This window comes from Amphiura filiformis, chromosome 10, assembly GCF_039555335.1.
Source record: "Amphiura filiformis chromosome 10, Afil_fr2py, whole genome shotgun sequence".
Taxonomy (NCBI): Eukaryota; Metazoa; Echinodermata; class Ophiuroidea; order Amphilepidida; family Amphiuridae; genus Amphiura; species Amphiura filiformis.
The window spans coordinates 30,408,290-30,423,101 of NC_092637.1; the positions used below are offsets into that span (position 1 = coordinate 30,408,290).

General features: G+C 37.0%; 1 non-coding gene across 1 annotated transcript; it reads right to left on the bottom strand.

The window, feature by feature from the left end:
- Positions 1–10,066: 10,066 nt before the first annotated feature.
- Positions 10,067–10,138, bottom strand: Trnai-gau (transfer RNA isoleucine (anticodon GAU)). The gene has a single exon. It is a non-coding gene; the product is annotated as a tRNA-Ile (tRNA).
- Between the last annotated feature and the right edge of the window lie 4,674 nt (positions 10,139–14,812).

Consider the following 14,812-nt stretch of genomic DNA (forward strand, 5'->3'; position numbering starts at 1 on the left):
AGTCAAATTTCAAACAATACAGACCTGTTCATGTGTTTGTAATGGAAATAAACCTAACGTCTAAAATGTTCAGTAGGGAATGTGTCCTCCTATACTGCTAACATATGCATTACAATGTCGGCGCATGCTGTTTATGAAAGTCCGGATCCGTTGCTGGTTTCAGCCAGATTTACTATTGACATCTCCTAACGAACAGACGTGGCACGTCAACGAGGGGCTCTCGGCTGATTTGTCACTTCTCCTGTCACCTGAAATTTTGTTTTCAATTTTCGAATCGCATTAAGGGCAACTCCCATACGACGAGCAATGCTTTTACTGGTAAATTTGCATCCAGTAAACCTATTGCTCGACCGCGAAGGAAATGGGGCAAACGCGGCATTATTAAAATGTGACTTTTCAGATGTGATGAACTACTGGCGATGTTTGGTCTTTTTCTCACTGTAGTACATATCATTAAAAAAGAACAGATTTAAACACCTGCTTACTTTTTGAAAATGAAGAATACCAAAGATTAAGTTTTCTTTAACAAACACATGCATATTCCCGACCTACTCAGTTTATTGTTTGAGAGTTGACTCCTATGAACTCAGGTGAACCTCATTGAAAATAAAGTTATATATTAATGGAAAGCTTATGATGTCAGGATACTAAAAACATTTTTTTCCGATTTTTTTGATGGCCAGTAAAGCTGAAAAATTAAAAAATTAATACATTTTTGGTCTTTTTTTAAGGCGCCCAAAAAGCACTCAAATCAATCGTCTATGACCTTGGGAATGCTCGTGACGTAAGCTCAGGGTTCGCAGTCACGTGATCCCACTCGGAAACATGTGACTGGTTATGGCATATTAAATATTAACATCAAATTAAATACTTGCTTGTGACATTCCCTGTTCTTGATTCATTTTAAAACATCTGATTTCTAACAAATATTGTCTTGCAGTAATCAAAATTTTTTTAAATTAAATACAGCTCATAAAAAGGTTTTCATATCTAGCGCCGTGATAATTCCCCGGTCTGATATCATTCATTGCGGAAATTATCTTTCCACGAATTCACAATTGAAAGAAACAAATACTTTATAAATACAATTTAGGCTTGGTAGACCGTTATTTGATGGATTTTAAAATCTGAATTATAATATTGTCATTTCTGTCACAGATCTTGATGATAGCACAATCGGTGTAGGCCTACTGAAAAAGAAAAACATCCATGTTATTGTTGTATGGATGATGGTAGTAGCGAAATACTGAAGAAATTCCACGGAGCTGATGTCCGCGGGTATGCCCAAACAGCGCTAGCGCTTCGCTTCGTCTTCCGGGAGCACTTCCGCTGTGTATTAGCTGATTTGATCAATCGTTCCTTGATATTTGGAACATTTACAGGAATAGATTTTGCTGATGAAGTAGCAATAAGTTGGAAATATCAGAATGGGAATATAAAATCTATTGCATGCAAGTACGTCGCTGATTCAGCAAGTGTCAACACCGGCTACATACTGAGATCATTACGCACGTATCTACGAGAATCATGCATGCATGATGGTCAGCTATTTACACCGGCCGGTTCCCCGCATGCCGCACCGCGCCGGCTGTTGTAATGTCAAGAAAAATTTAAAAAATCCCGTACATGTACCTTATTCTATTTCTCCATTTTCTCATTGTGATAAGCTCATCTCAACTTGGTGTGACGATCTGAACTGGTAGCACAGCAGTTATTTTTGCAGCCTGTTTTCATTCCGGTTCTTCGGCGAATCTTGGATGGCTTGGCTTTACATGTACGGGCTCCGCAATTTCTTCGCAATCGCAATGCATCACAAATCACCCCAGCATTTAGGTTTCCCATTTTTAAATCCACGCACTTTATTCAGGAACTTCATTCTTGATTTGATCATGATGTTTCCTTCGTGTTATTCTTATTTTATTAAAGATATTTTTCATGTAAAGTAAGATGATAATGACTGAGTTCATGCATTCTTGGCCCGATGTATGCCACAGTGATATATGGACATTGTATTTACAATCAAACCCGGAAGTAACTGTGTGTCCCTGAGCTGACGTCATCAACGAAAGCGCCCAATTTGAACGATTTCGTTTTGTAATTTAGGGGGGGGGGGGTGCCAGTATCCAATATTTGCATTGAGATTATGTCTAACCTGGTACGTTTGGCAAATAAAAAATATTCGTTTCTGCTTCCTGACATCATAAGCTTTCCATTGATATATAACTTTATACAATGTTTTATTTATATTTAATTTATTTTTCGATTTATTCAAAAAAGTATTTAGGGGGAGGGAACTTATACATGCTGTCAATGTCTTACTTTTATAATCAAACAGAAGGCCCGTAAACGCAATTTTCCAGGTAACATTTGCGAGCAAATATTATGTATTGATATACTGGTCTGGCCCCGGTACGGGTTAGTATGCCGGCTTAATCACGTAAAGCAAATAGAATAGCTGATCTCATATAATGCCCGTGTTCAAATATTAAGATGCTAACCTGTTAATGTCCTACTTTCATTTAAGAAGATAGGTAGAATTTGAGGCTTAATGTTGACCCTGCTCAACTTTTTCCTGGATTTCGATACCTACCTATTAACTTGCCATGTGTGAACAAAATCAACTATTACGTGAAATTGTAGTATGTAAATTGTAGTTCACAGTTCACATAATAGTTAATAGTTCTCAAGTTTTCTTTCTCCGTAAAGAAGAAGTAATAGAACTTGAGACCTGTCCATCTGTTACTTAGAACGTAGAACCAACATGTCTGCCATTTGAATTGTAATACCGTTCCGATTGAGTTCATTCAATAGGGTCAATATATGTGGAAAATAATATTTTACACAAATAAAACTAATGATGTGCCTGTTCCATAACGTATCTATAAGTATAAGTGACAATCTTCGTTAGGCAGGTGCTTCAAATAGACAATATAATTTATTGAGTGTCGCCTTACGTAGTACAAAACGTGACAAGCTGAAAAATGACTCATTAACTGTAAAAATATACACACGTTTTAGACTCACAGCAGTAGATTTTGAAAATATATTGGGAATATTAAGAATAACATTAAATATAGATCAACATGTAATGTAATGTCTTAATTTGCCATACTTAATTTCCTGCATAGTACGTACAGATTATGGTATTCCTACTTTTTACTTAAAATATCTATAGCATGTTGATAATTGCCTGAAGCAGAGTCTGAACAATAAGCGATGTTTTGAAGATTTTGTATTACAATACAGCTGCAATAGTGTCAGCAACAAGCTTATGGATGGTCCTGGTTTTATAATATTGATTACCTAATACACTCTAATTTCTGAAGTTAAATTTACACTGTTTAAAGAGGAAAAGTGACTAGTGATGTGCCTGTTCCATAACGTATCTATAAGTATAAGTGCCAATCTATGTTCGGCAGGTGCTTCAAATAGACAATATAATTTAGTGAGTGTCGCCTTACGTAGTACAAAACGTGACAAACTGAAATATGACTCATTAACTGTAAAAATATACACACGTTTTAGACTCAACAGCAGCAGATTTTGAAAATATATTGGGAATATTAAGAATATATAGGTCAACATGTAATGTAATGTCTTAATTTCCAATGCTTAATTTCCTGCATAGTACGTACCGATTATGGCATTCCTACTTTTTACTTAAAATATCTATAACATGTTGATAATTGTCAGAAGCATAGTCTGAACTATAAGCGATGTTTTGTATTACAATACAGCTGCAATAGTGTCAGCAAGAAGCTTATGGATGGTCCTGGTTTTATAATATTGATTACCTAATACACTCTAATTTCTGAAGTTAAATTTACACTGTTTAAAGTGGAAAAGTGACTAGTGATGTGCCTGTTCCATAACGTATCTATAAGTATAAGTGACAATCTGCGTTCGGCAGGTGCTTCAAATAGACCATACAATTTAGTGAGTGCCGCCTTACGAAGTACAAAACGTGACAAACTGAAAAATGGCTCATTATTTGTAAAATTATACAAACGTTTTAGACTCACAGCAGTAGATTTTGAAGCTACACTCCGATGACAATATATTTGGAATATAAAGAATAACATGTTGATAATTGCCTGAAGCAGAGTATGAACTATTGTATTACAATACGTAATGGTCCTGGTTTTATAATATTGATTACCTCATACACTCTAATTCCTGAAGTTAAATTTTACACTGCTTAAAGAGGGAAAGTTTAAAAATTAATAAAAAAAATTAAAAATCGCGTAACAAAAATTACTTTATAGCAATTGTGTAAAAGTTTGACTGATGAGTAGTAAAGTAATGTTTTACCCAATAGCTAGTGGTGGGTTTCTTTTCAAAATATAATTATGTTAGGTAAAATTGTACACAATCGTTTTGAGGCTCATTATACGTACATTGAAATTGTGTCTATTTTTCTGTGTGTATGACTGAAAAAGAGAGATTTCTCTATATTTGTTTGTTTGTTTTATTTCTTCTTTAACCTGGGACACTCAATCAGTTGGCAATCTTTCGTAATAACTTTCAAATGACGACAGCTTGGGTCTAACGCAAGGAATTACGGAATTTACCAATTACTGCTCTCTGTCTACCTTATCCTCCCAGGCCGTGTTTAACACTTTGGTCAACCAGGTCACTCCTACATTTGTTCGTGTTACCTTTTGCTTGGGGCTAGTTCTAATGGTGCGTTCTATTTCACCATTTAACAGTTTCTTCTGGAAACCTTGGTTGGAACGAGGGGGCACGGTGGGGGCACGGAGCGGTACAGGCTCTACCTCGCAATCGGAGGGTTGCGAGTTCGAGGCCCGGCGGTGCCATGGTGTTGTCTCTCTAACCATGGGTGAAATGGGGAGCTGTTAGGAAAATTGTCCAGTTTTTGAACTGCTGATGTAAAACATCGCTACTGGTCAAAATAAGTACCCTCCTCATCTGTTGGTAATTTTGTGCCATCTTTGAGGGGGTTTACTTCTATTCTCATCATTAATGATCTAAGTAGGGTCGAATTATTTTTCTTTCAGTTGTCTGCATGTCCTTACTTCTCTTGAGGTGCTTGTAGATTGTTCAGGCAAATCTTAACATATTCGCTTTCCAGGACTGCTTTTAACCCCCGTTTTTATAGTTCAGTTACACCTTCATTACTCGTAACCTATGTATTATTGTGATGTAATTTTGGCATTTTCCTTTCGCTGCCCAGGTATCATGGCGGCTTAAGATACACCGATGATTACCGGAACAACAAAATTCCAAAATATCGCGTGTTGAGAGCCGACTGTTTTTATTCGTTTTTATGGTCAATATGAGTTTGTTTTAAATAAAACAATGTGATTCGTGCTTGATAATTATTTTTCTAACATATAAGGCATAATGTTATGATTGCCGGAGTCCCCTTTAAATCCGCAAATCATAATTTGCGATGATTTATAACACCCTTTATCAAGCCTTAAGGGTAGACGCGGTATTGTTGATCGAAGCAACCAAAAAAATCGATTTGCATTATCTAAATCAATATATTATTGAAAAATAAAACTTTCATGATTTGCAAAAGTTCATTCTACATATCATATGCTTTGAAAACTTGCTTGATTTATTGTTGTTTACGACATAACTCAAGACTCAAGAACCACAGGACCTACAAAAGTATATCTGTGATATTTGAATTCTGCTACACACTCGCTATGAAATGATCAATGTAATTTTTACTAAAGCTCACTACCATTCGCAAGATTCTGTGAACTACCAAGCGCAACAGTTAAAATAGTTGCTAACCTTAATATCTCCCATATAATAACCCATACCATTCTTCTTGTGTTTCAATGTACTGTGAGTGCAAACACCGCTAGGTCATTCTCCCCTCCGTCTCGCCTTAAAGTATGTGTACATGGGTCGTTTATCTTGAACCAGTCGCGACAAAACATAACACTTGACGGTCGATACGAAACTCGAGAACCATGAAAACAGCTAGTTGAATGCTTCGAAACGAAACCCACAGTACAGTGTGCTAAGGACATGTTGCGCATCAAGGAAACGTCCTTTAATCCCGTTTGAGAAATTAATGATGTTTAATAGATCGTGTACGTATACCGTATTCCAGAACAGCTTCAACTACGCGTCAACCGTATGTTATTGATGGCCCTTTTGTTCTAAATATTGATTTATAATTTAATGCTCGATCTTGATCCAGATTTTAGCTGGGTTAAACAATCAAGATGTGAAAGACTTTGCATCTGTCTTTATTAATATATTATATTATGTTCACGACGTCATCATCGGATCATATCGATGCCCTCCTAAGGCTAAGTACGAGATAGGCCTCTTTGTAATATGGCAATAATCAAAAGAGCTTTGATATTGAATTGCTAACATGTTATTGGCACAGAAACACGCTCCTACCCCAGAATTTCAATGGGGTGTAGCATTCTCTCAGGACGTTAAGTAAAACGTGAATGCATGGTTTATCATATCTCATATTTAGATGCAGTCTCGCCAAAACATAACACTCGTCGCTCAAAGTAAACATCAATAGTTCCGTATTTTCTTTGTCTTTTGCAGTCAAGACATTTGTCCCCTGACCCGGATTAGCCAATGTACTTGATTTCTTTGGATTTTCCAACAAAATTATAACACTACTTTTTCTAGAAGCCATGTCCCGGAGCCCTGTACCAGAAATTTATAAGTGCCGTAATGGTAAATGGAGAGCCGACAGACGATTGATCTCACCAAAGCTATTTAACATCTATCATAGAATATACGACTCAAAAATAGAGTTTAAAGCCATAATGTGTCATTTGCTCCTAGCGACGCCCTTAACTTTACTCGGACATTTTGCATAATTATAATGCCCAGTGGTGTACTAAAATACCACGTAAAAAACTAAGCCTAAGTTTGAGTTTTTATATTAAAACCAGAGATACCCGGTTTTATTCAGAGTTCACCGATCAAGTGCTTGCTAACATGTCCCATGGATGTCAGCTTATATACACACACGTCGAGCGCGATGCTCCGTGCAGTATTACATGTAACAAGATCGGCGAGCTAATACACGCGTTGTAGGCGATGGAATGAAATCGCAATTTTCTTCGTTTTACTTCATTTGTTTGGCAAGAAATTAAATGGAGATAATGTGATCCAGGAATGTATCTTTATTGCTTTAAAATCCAGTGACATCTAACTAACAGCTTGGGATTTGAAGCTGACTGCGCTCACATTGGAAGGAAGTCAATTAAGCAGAATTTATCAATACAAATGGATTAATTCTAGGGGCAGTGCCCTAACCGGACCACTGAGCAATCCTGAGTGATCAACTATAGTAATTTTAACAACAAAATTCATAATAATCGCTTCAAAATTGGCGTGTGGAACTATTATAGTTCGGTTGAATGAGATGTGTTCATAATGTTGGCAAAACTAAATTTAGGAAGTATTCGCCTACGGAAATAAAACTCTGTTAACTGTTAAAATACACAAATTTCTCAAACACTAATGCTGGTTTCATACTTTCTGCCACTTGCTGCTTTGTCGCTCTGAAGATGATTTTACTTCACTGCGCAGTCGCACCAAAAACGATAGCGATGACCAGCGGTAAGCCGATATATCGATCACTCCACCGCTTTGCCGCCGCGGCAGCACCGCTGGGAGTTGAATTCAAGTCAACTCGGAGTGGTGCCGCTCTGACGTATGAGAACAAAACACGATTTTGGAGCTGTGCTAAGCGGCAAGAGTGGCTTTTTGAGTCAGAAAAGTACAAGCGGTACGATGGAGCGTCATGCCGCTCAGCGGCAAGTGGCAGAAAATAGCATAACCAGCATAACAAAAAGTAAAGCTAACCGTTCTTCTCTTCAAATTTGTGGTGATCACTCACGCGTACAAGGTCATCTTGCCCTTCTACAATCTGTATGGTGCAATATGGCGGCCTCCAGCAGTGTTAGACTCATATTGATTTAGGCCTATTCATATTTATTAATTCCGTGTGACTAACTGATTGCTGAAAGTATAAATGACCTCAAAAGCCTCTCAGCTCAAAACCCTTGTGAACCTCGTGCACAAAATATTACTGCACTGAAAATCAACACAGGAAAAACAGAAGTACAGGCAATGTAACCCTATTAACCTGGACTGAAGATTTCACAGCTAGGAGGGAAGATGTGCCAGTCTGGATCCAGTCAAGGACCTAGAGCAGAAAGAATGCCGCCTGATATCAAATGGGATGTGTAGACGACATACACAAATATACTCATTTGTTGCACATTTCCAAGATTTTGTTGTTATTACCTTATGGATTTTCACGGAAATTGAAACTGTAAGCATTTTATCGGAGCCGATTATAAGGTCGGTCCCATTAAGATTGCTTGCTTGTAAATTGATCTTCAGATACTTAAATAAACGAACGAAATCGTCGGTCAACAATCTTGAGTGGCAACCTTGGGGTTGAAAGGCTCGGTGGATAATACGACTTCTAACAAGTGCGAGTTAGGAATAATTTTAAAAGAGAAACTCGTACATGTATTAATAACAAAACATGTAGACAACAATACTGCTCCAAGAAAGTATCCTTTACTTGGAAAAATAATCACAATTTCAAAACTGAACCATGTAACTTTGTTTTTGTAATAGTTGTATTATCTAATCCGGCACATTTTGACACCCCATTGAATCCAATGTGACTTCAAGAAGCAAAGTTACAAGCATTTGATTAGACGAAGGTCCAGTTTTAAAAGTGACACACTGGCCTATTCAAAACTCTACGGACTAGACATCTGGTTTGAGAGTGGTAAATGGCTAATTTGTGTGTGCATTTGATTTAAAACAAAAGGAACAAACGAAAACTGAAACAAAAGTTATGAAAAGTACAGAGAAGTAAAAACTGAAATAATGAAATAAATTGTTTTAAATAAAGCTTTATTGCAGAAACTGTATAGTCTCTTTGTTGCGCTTGTTGGAATCTTTTTGCGCCTCGTATAGGCCAATTTGTCACTTTTAAAACTGGACTTTCGTCTATTCAATTGCGTGTAACTTTACTTCTTGAGGTCACATTGGATTCAATGTGGTGTCATAATGTGGAGGATTAGATAGTTCATCTATTACAAAAACAAACTTTAAGTGTAAGGATACTTTCCTGGCGCAGTATAGTTTGTGACACAGAGAGTATTATATAAACCCGAAAAAAACACCCAAATGTCTAACATGTCACAACATTATCGAGAAATTCTAAAAGGTACGGATAAAAATGCTAAAAAGTGCTCTATACAACAACATGTATTATGTAGTTTGATCGTGCTTGTCTCTTTCTTGTTTTACATCAAACATAACCCACTTATCATTGACTTATTCTACTCACAAAACCACCTCTCGTCCGTGTGATGCGATCAAGCAAAATCAGTCGGAACTCGGAAATATTGATTTTGAGATACATCCAAACAAAGGAAATATTTCCTTTTGTTTCCTCTTGTTTTGGAAACTCTTTAATTGCTCATATCTTTGAAACTGGTTGTTCAATTTCAATGGGGTTTTCTTCCAAATCCAGCTTTGTAAATGCTATTTACTATCCCATAAGAAACTGAAAAATTAATATTTCCGAATTCCGACTGATTTTGCTTGATCGCATCACATATGGCGATTAAAGCATTCAATTTGCGAGTATTTGAGTTTGGTGTGTCTGGAAAGTGTGTCTGGCTTTAAACGTGTGATGAATGAGGGGGATCTCTCTATACTCTAATCGTGCTCTGAATGTTGACATCATCATGATCATTTGGAAACTTAAAAAACGCACCGGGTTAGTCTCGTCTCGTTATGCACACATACTTGAGGACTCAATCCGGCGATTATTCTTTCTCTCCTGATAATGTATTGCTTGATGAGTGTAAAAGTCAACTTTTTTGTGGATGAAATAGGAATAAGTAATATGACGTATATCTCACGGTTGTTTGATATAGATAGAATTGGCTTCATTATTAACTAAATGCAAACTATAGATGGCGCTATTTATCCTAAACCTAAACCTAAATAAATAAATAAACAAACGAAAAAAAATGAAAAAATTGTAGCGTAGCATTGAAATCATAATAACCATTGCTGGCAGGCGGATTCGAACCAACGATATTGACAATATCAGTCTGATGCTCTACCACTGAGCTATGCCAGCATCTAGTGATGAGGGTCGAGTTTTTAGCGTATACAGTGTTTGTCTGTGATAATGCCGCCTCGTGAAATAAATAAATATAAAATTTATTTGATAATTTTCTAACCTATATTTTCAGGGACACATATTTCCCTTTTATCTTATTTGACCGCTAAATAAGAATCAACTTCTTTTATTACTGATTTAATTCCGCGATTTGTTCCATTAAGCAATATCAAAGATTAATGTCGTACATCTCATAACAGATATTTAGTTGGCTTAGTGGTCTTGCACAGTGCTTTTTAACCGGGAGGTACCGAGATCGATTCCACCTCTGTCTGCATTTTTTTTTCAAGACTGGGAAATAATAACCTGACATTCGCCGCTGACATTCGTACTGCAGAAGCGGAGTTGTAACTGGTTAAACTTTGCTCCTTCAGTAAAAGGGTACATTATTTTGCCACTACATTATTTCTTTTTTTCCACATTGCTGGTATTAAATATCAAATGGTCATAATTTGCGGTCACTTCAAATCATCGCCAACTGAACGAGGTTCAGGAATGTCCTCTCATTGTTAATTGTTGGTTAACCCACCACTTGAACAGGATTTAACCAAAGCAAACAAAGACTTAAGCTTTTTTACTAATGCTATACATAAGTATAAGCTTATTATCCTCTTCAACAATAGGATTAAAGATTGGTGCTTGACTGGAATTACGTGCTAGTGTCATTGGTTATTGTTAAAAGGCAATAAGGTGTGTAATTGCAATATTTCCTCTGAATAGGAAAGACTCTATACATCGAACCATGGATGCTGGTGGTTCGAATTAAGCCCGATCCTGACTCCACTTCGCAGCGGCATGCGATGCTGCGATGATTTTTCAAACATCTCAGCATCGCGCGGTGAAATTAAAATGTACAGGTGGAGTCAGTATCGGGCTTTAGGAGAATGTATCTTCCAAACCCAATTCGAAATGATGCGGTTGAGAATTCAACAATATAAATAATGGTAGCTCTATTATAATACACATTAATGTTTTAAGCAGATAAAATTCCAAAATATAATACGTTTTCTGTCTTTGCTTGTCACGTGGTAGGCCTATGTTGAAGTTGCGATTATATTTTTAAATAAGTTTCAAATGAATAACAACAAGACAAGTGGCCGAGTGGTATAAGGCGCTAGGCTCATAGAGTACTAAGCCGTGCGCCGCGAGTTCGAACCCCGCCTCTGCCGAACTTTGAAAGAAGTAAATTAAAATTTTACTTTAATTTTAATTTCATATTTGGGAAATGTGACTGGGAGAATTTATGTATGGCGTGGAGTGGTGTGATAGGGCATGTACTTTAACTGGCCGGCGCAGTCTTTATTGGGCGTTTTATCGTAGGTCAACGAGTAATGTATAGAACTAGAGACCTGTCCCTCTGTCACTTATGATATAGAACCAATATGTCTATCATTTCAATTGTTATAGTGTTCCGATTTAGTTTATTAGTTAGGGTCTATAATTATGTGGAAGATATTATTGTACATAAATATAACTAGTGATGTGCCTGTTCCGTAACTTTTCTATAAGTAAAAGTGGCAATCTCCTTTCGGCAGGTGCTTCAAATAGACCATATAATTTAGTGAGTGTCGCCTTACGTAGTACAAAACGTGACAAACTGAAAAATGGCTCATTAACTGTAAAAATATACACACGTTTTAGACTCATCACAGCAGTAGATTTTGAAAATATATTGGGAATATTAAGAATAACATTAAATATAGGTCAACATGTAATGTAATGTCTTAATTTGCAATACTTACAATAATACAGATTATGGTATTCCTACTTTTTACTTAAAATATCTATAGCATGTTGATAATTGCCTGAGGCAGAGTCTGAACAATAAGCGATGTTTGAAAGATTTTGTATTCCAAAACAGCTGCAAGAAGCATATGGATGGTCCTGGCTTTATAATATTGATTACCTAATACACTGTAATCCCCAAAGTTAAAATGCCCCTGCTTAAAGAGGAAAAGTTTAAAAATTAATAAAAAAAATTAAAATCGCGTAACAAAAATTACTTTATAGCAATTGTGCTAAAGTTTGACTGATGAGTAGTAAAGTAATGTTTTACCCAATAGCTAGTGGGTTTTTTTCTTCAAAACATAATTACGTTAGGTAAAATTGTACACAATTGTTGTGAGGTTCATTATACGTACATTAGAATTATGTCTATTTTTCTGTGTATGACTGAAAAAGAGAGATTTCTCTGTATTTCTGGTAATCTTTCGAAATAACTTCCCTTCTCCTCCCAAACGGGTGCAATTGACCTTTCGATAAATCGCATAATTCCTTGCGATTAGACCCTAGATGTAGTTATTTGATGTCACGCTGATGCGCACATCGTTCTATTTCATTGATCAGTTTCTTCTGGAAACCTTGGTTGGAACGATGGGGCACGGTGCGGGCGGAACGGTACAGGCTCTACCTCACAATCGGAGGGTTGCGAGTTCGAGCCCCAGCGGTGCAATGGTGTTATGCACTTGGGTTAGGCGCTTTACCTCCATTTTTTGGACTGCTGATGGAAAACATCGCTACTGGTCAAAATACTCTTTTGTAAGTATCCTCCTCATCTCTTGGTAATTTTTGTGCCATCTTTGAGGGGGATTACTTCTATTATTATAATTAATGATCTAAGTAGGGTCGAATTGTTTTTCTTTCCGCTGTCTGTATGTCCTTACTTCTCTGGAGGAGCTTGTAGATTGTTCAGGCAAATCTTCAACATTAATAGCTTTCCAGGACTGTTTTAACCTCCGTTCTTATAGTACAGTTACACCTTCCTTACTCGTAACCCATGTAATTCTTGTGATGTAATCTTGGCGTTTCGCTGCCCAGGTATCATGGCGGCTTAAGATACACCGATGATTACTAGGATAACGAAATTTTAAGTTACCTGGGGTAAAACTCAAGACACACACCAAAGAGACGAGTAAATCACACGAAGAAGTAGAACTTACACAGCATGGCTTATAGATGTGTTGACTCCCATTGTTCCTTACATGGCAGTATGCCCGCGCATCATATTTTGTTCAAGGCCCGTGCTCATAAGACGAATGCGCCGTATTTAGCGTGAACTTTGGATATTTAATTATTATCTTTCAGCCGGGTGAAAATAATTAAATGTCCAAAGCTAACGCTAAATACGGCTTGTGTTTTTAAAAATACCGCCACGTCATAATAAGCCTGTTGAACAGTGCAGAGGTTGTATGAAGTTCGCTCAAGCATATCGATATACCAGTCCCTTTGTTGATAAACATTGAGGTCAACTCATCTATACTACACGTGTTGAGCTGACAACAAATGGACGAGGACTACGATCTAAATACGGAAAAATGCATTATATGCGAGGTAGTGTAGTGGTACCAAAGTAGTAAAGATAAAATATGACCTAAACTTAAGAATTCGCCATAACATAATCTACATCTGATTTGCTCCGAGTCCCCTTTTTAAAGATTTCTTAAAATGTTCTTTGCTCCAACTGGGTGAAATTAGAAACCACTTCCTGAACAGCTCATTTGTACATGTGAACCCCTGACCAAATAAGCGCATAGTTGCCGTGTACTCTTTTATACCAAGTCCTTTTATGCTAGTATCCGATAAACCCATGATTGCAAGAAAATGTTGAAGGTCAACATTTGGGTTCCACATGGGTCAAAACAGAACAATTTTTCAAAATTTGAGCAAGTTTGAAATTTGACCCCTCGGAATTCTAGGATTGTGCCTGATGTATATTTTTCTAAGAAATGCCCCACAAGCAGAGCATAGATGCCAGCTATGTTGCTTGTATCAGCTTGGGCCCAACAATGGTACCAAAATTGATTCATAACCTCATTATAAACGCAATGTGTACGATCCAATTACATTTTAGTTATTTGTGAAAATGCGAACGTAACTCGAGGTCATTTATCTCACAATTGACCGCAAAATGCGTAATTGTTCAAATGTCGCGCACATTTGACCGGCGTTTGCGTGTTGTTGTGCGTCGAATAAACTGCGCTCGCGCTGGCTGCCGTATTTGGATTGCGTGCTACCATATTTGAACAGATTGTGATACGCGCTTTTGTTATTGGTCGTCATGTTTTAGCCTGATCGATTTTTGGAAAGGGAAGATGTAAAAATCATCTATTTTTATCAACTTTTGAGCAAAATTTTGTGTTATTTTGTAAGGTGAAGAGATTAAAGTGGCGGTTATGAATGAGGTTAATAACTTTGCATCGGTAATATGTCGGGCATTGTGAAAAATCTAAACATATTCCTCGGTTCCAAAGGCAAAATGTTTAGATTTTTCACAATACCCTCCAAATAACCGATGCGCAGTTATTAACCTCTAATTCATAACCTCATTAATATACGCGATGTGTTTAATCCAATCACAGATAATAACTGTCATTGAAAAAGTATAATGACCGCGTCTTGTGACGTAGCTCAAAGTACGCTTAACAATGACCGCGTTACGTGACGTGTTTTGAATTCGAACAATTTACGCGGGCTCTGGCCGCGGTATTTGGACATCGCCTGATTGCGCGCTAGTGTGATTGGTTGCTAGGGGTATTACCCTAATGGGTTATTCGATTTTTTACAGGGAATACGAAAGCTACAGTTAAAATTATATTTTGTTTTCAGATTTAAAAGAAGAAAATTTAAATTTAA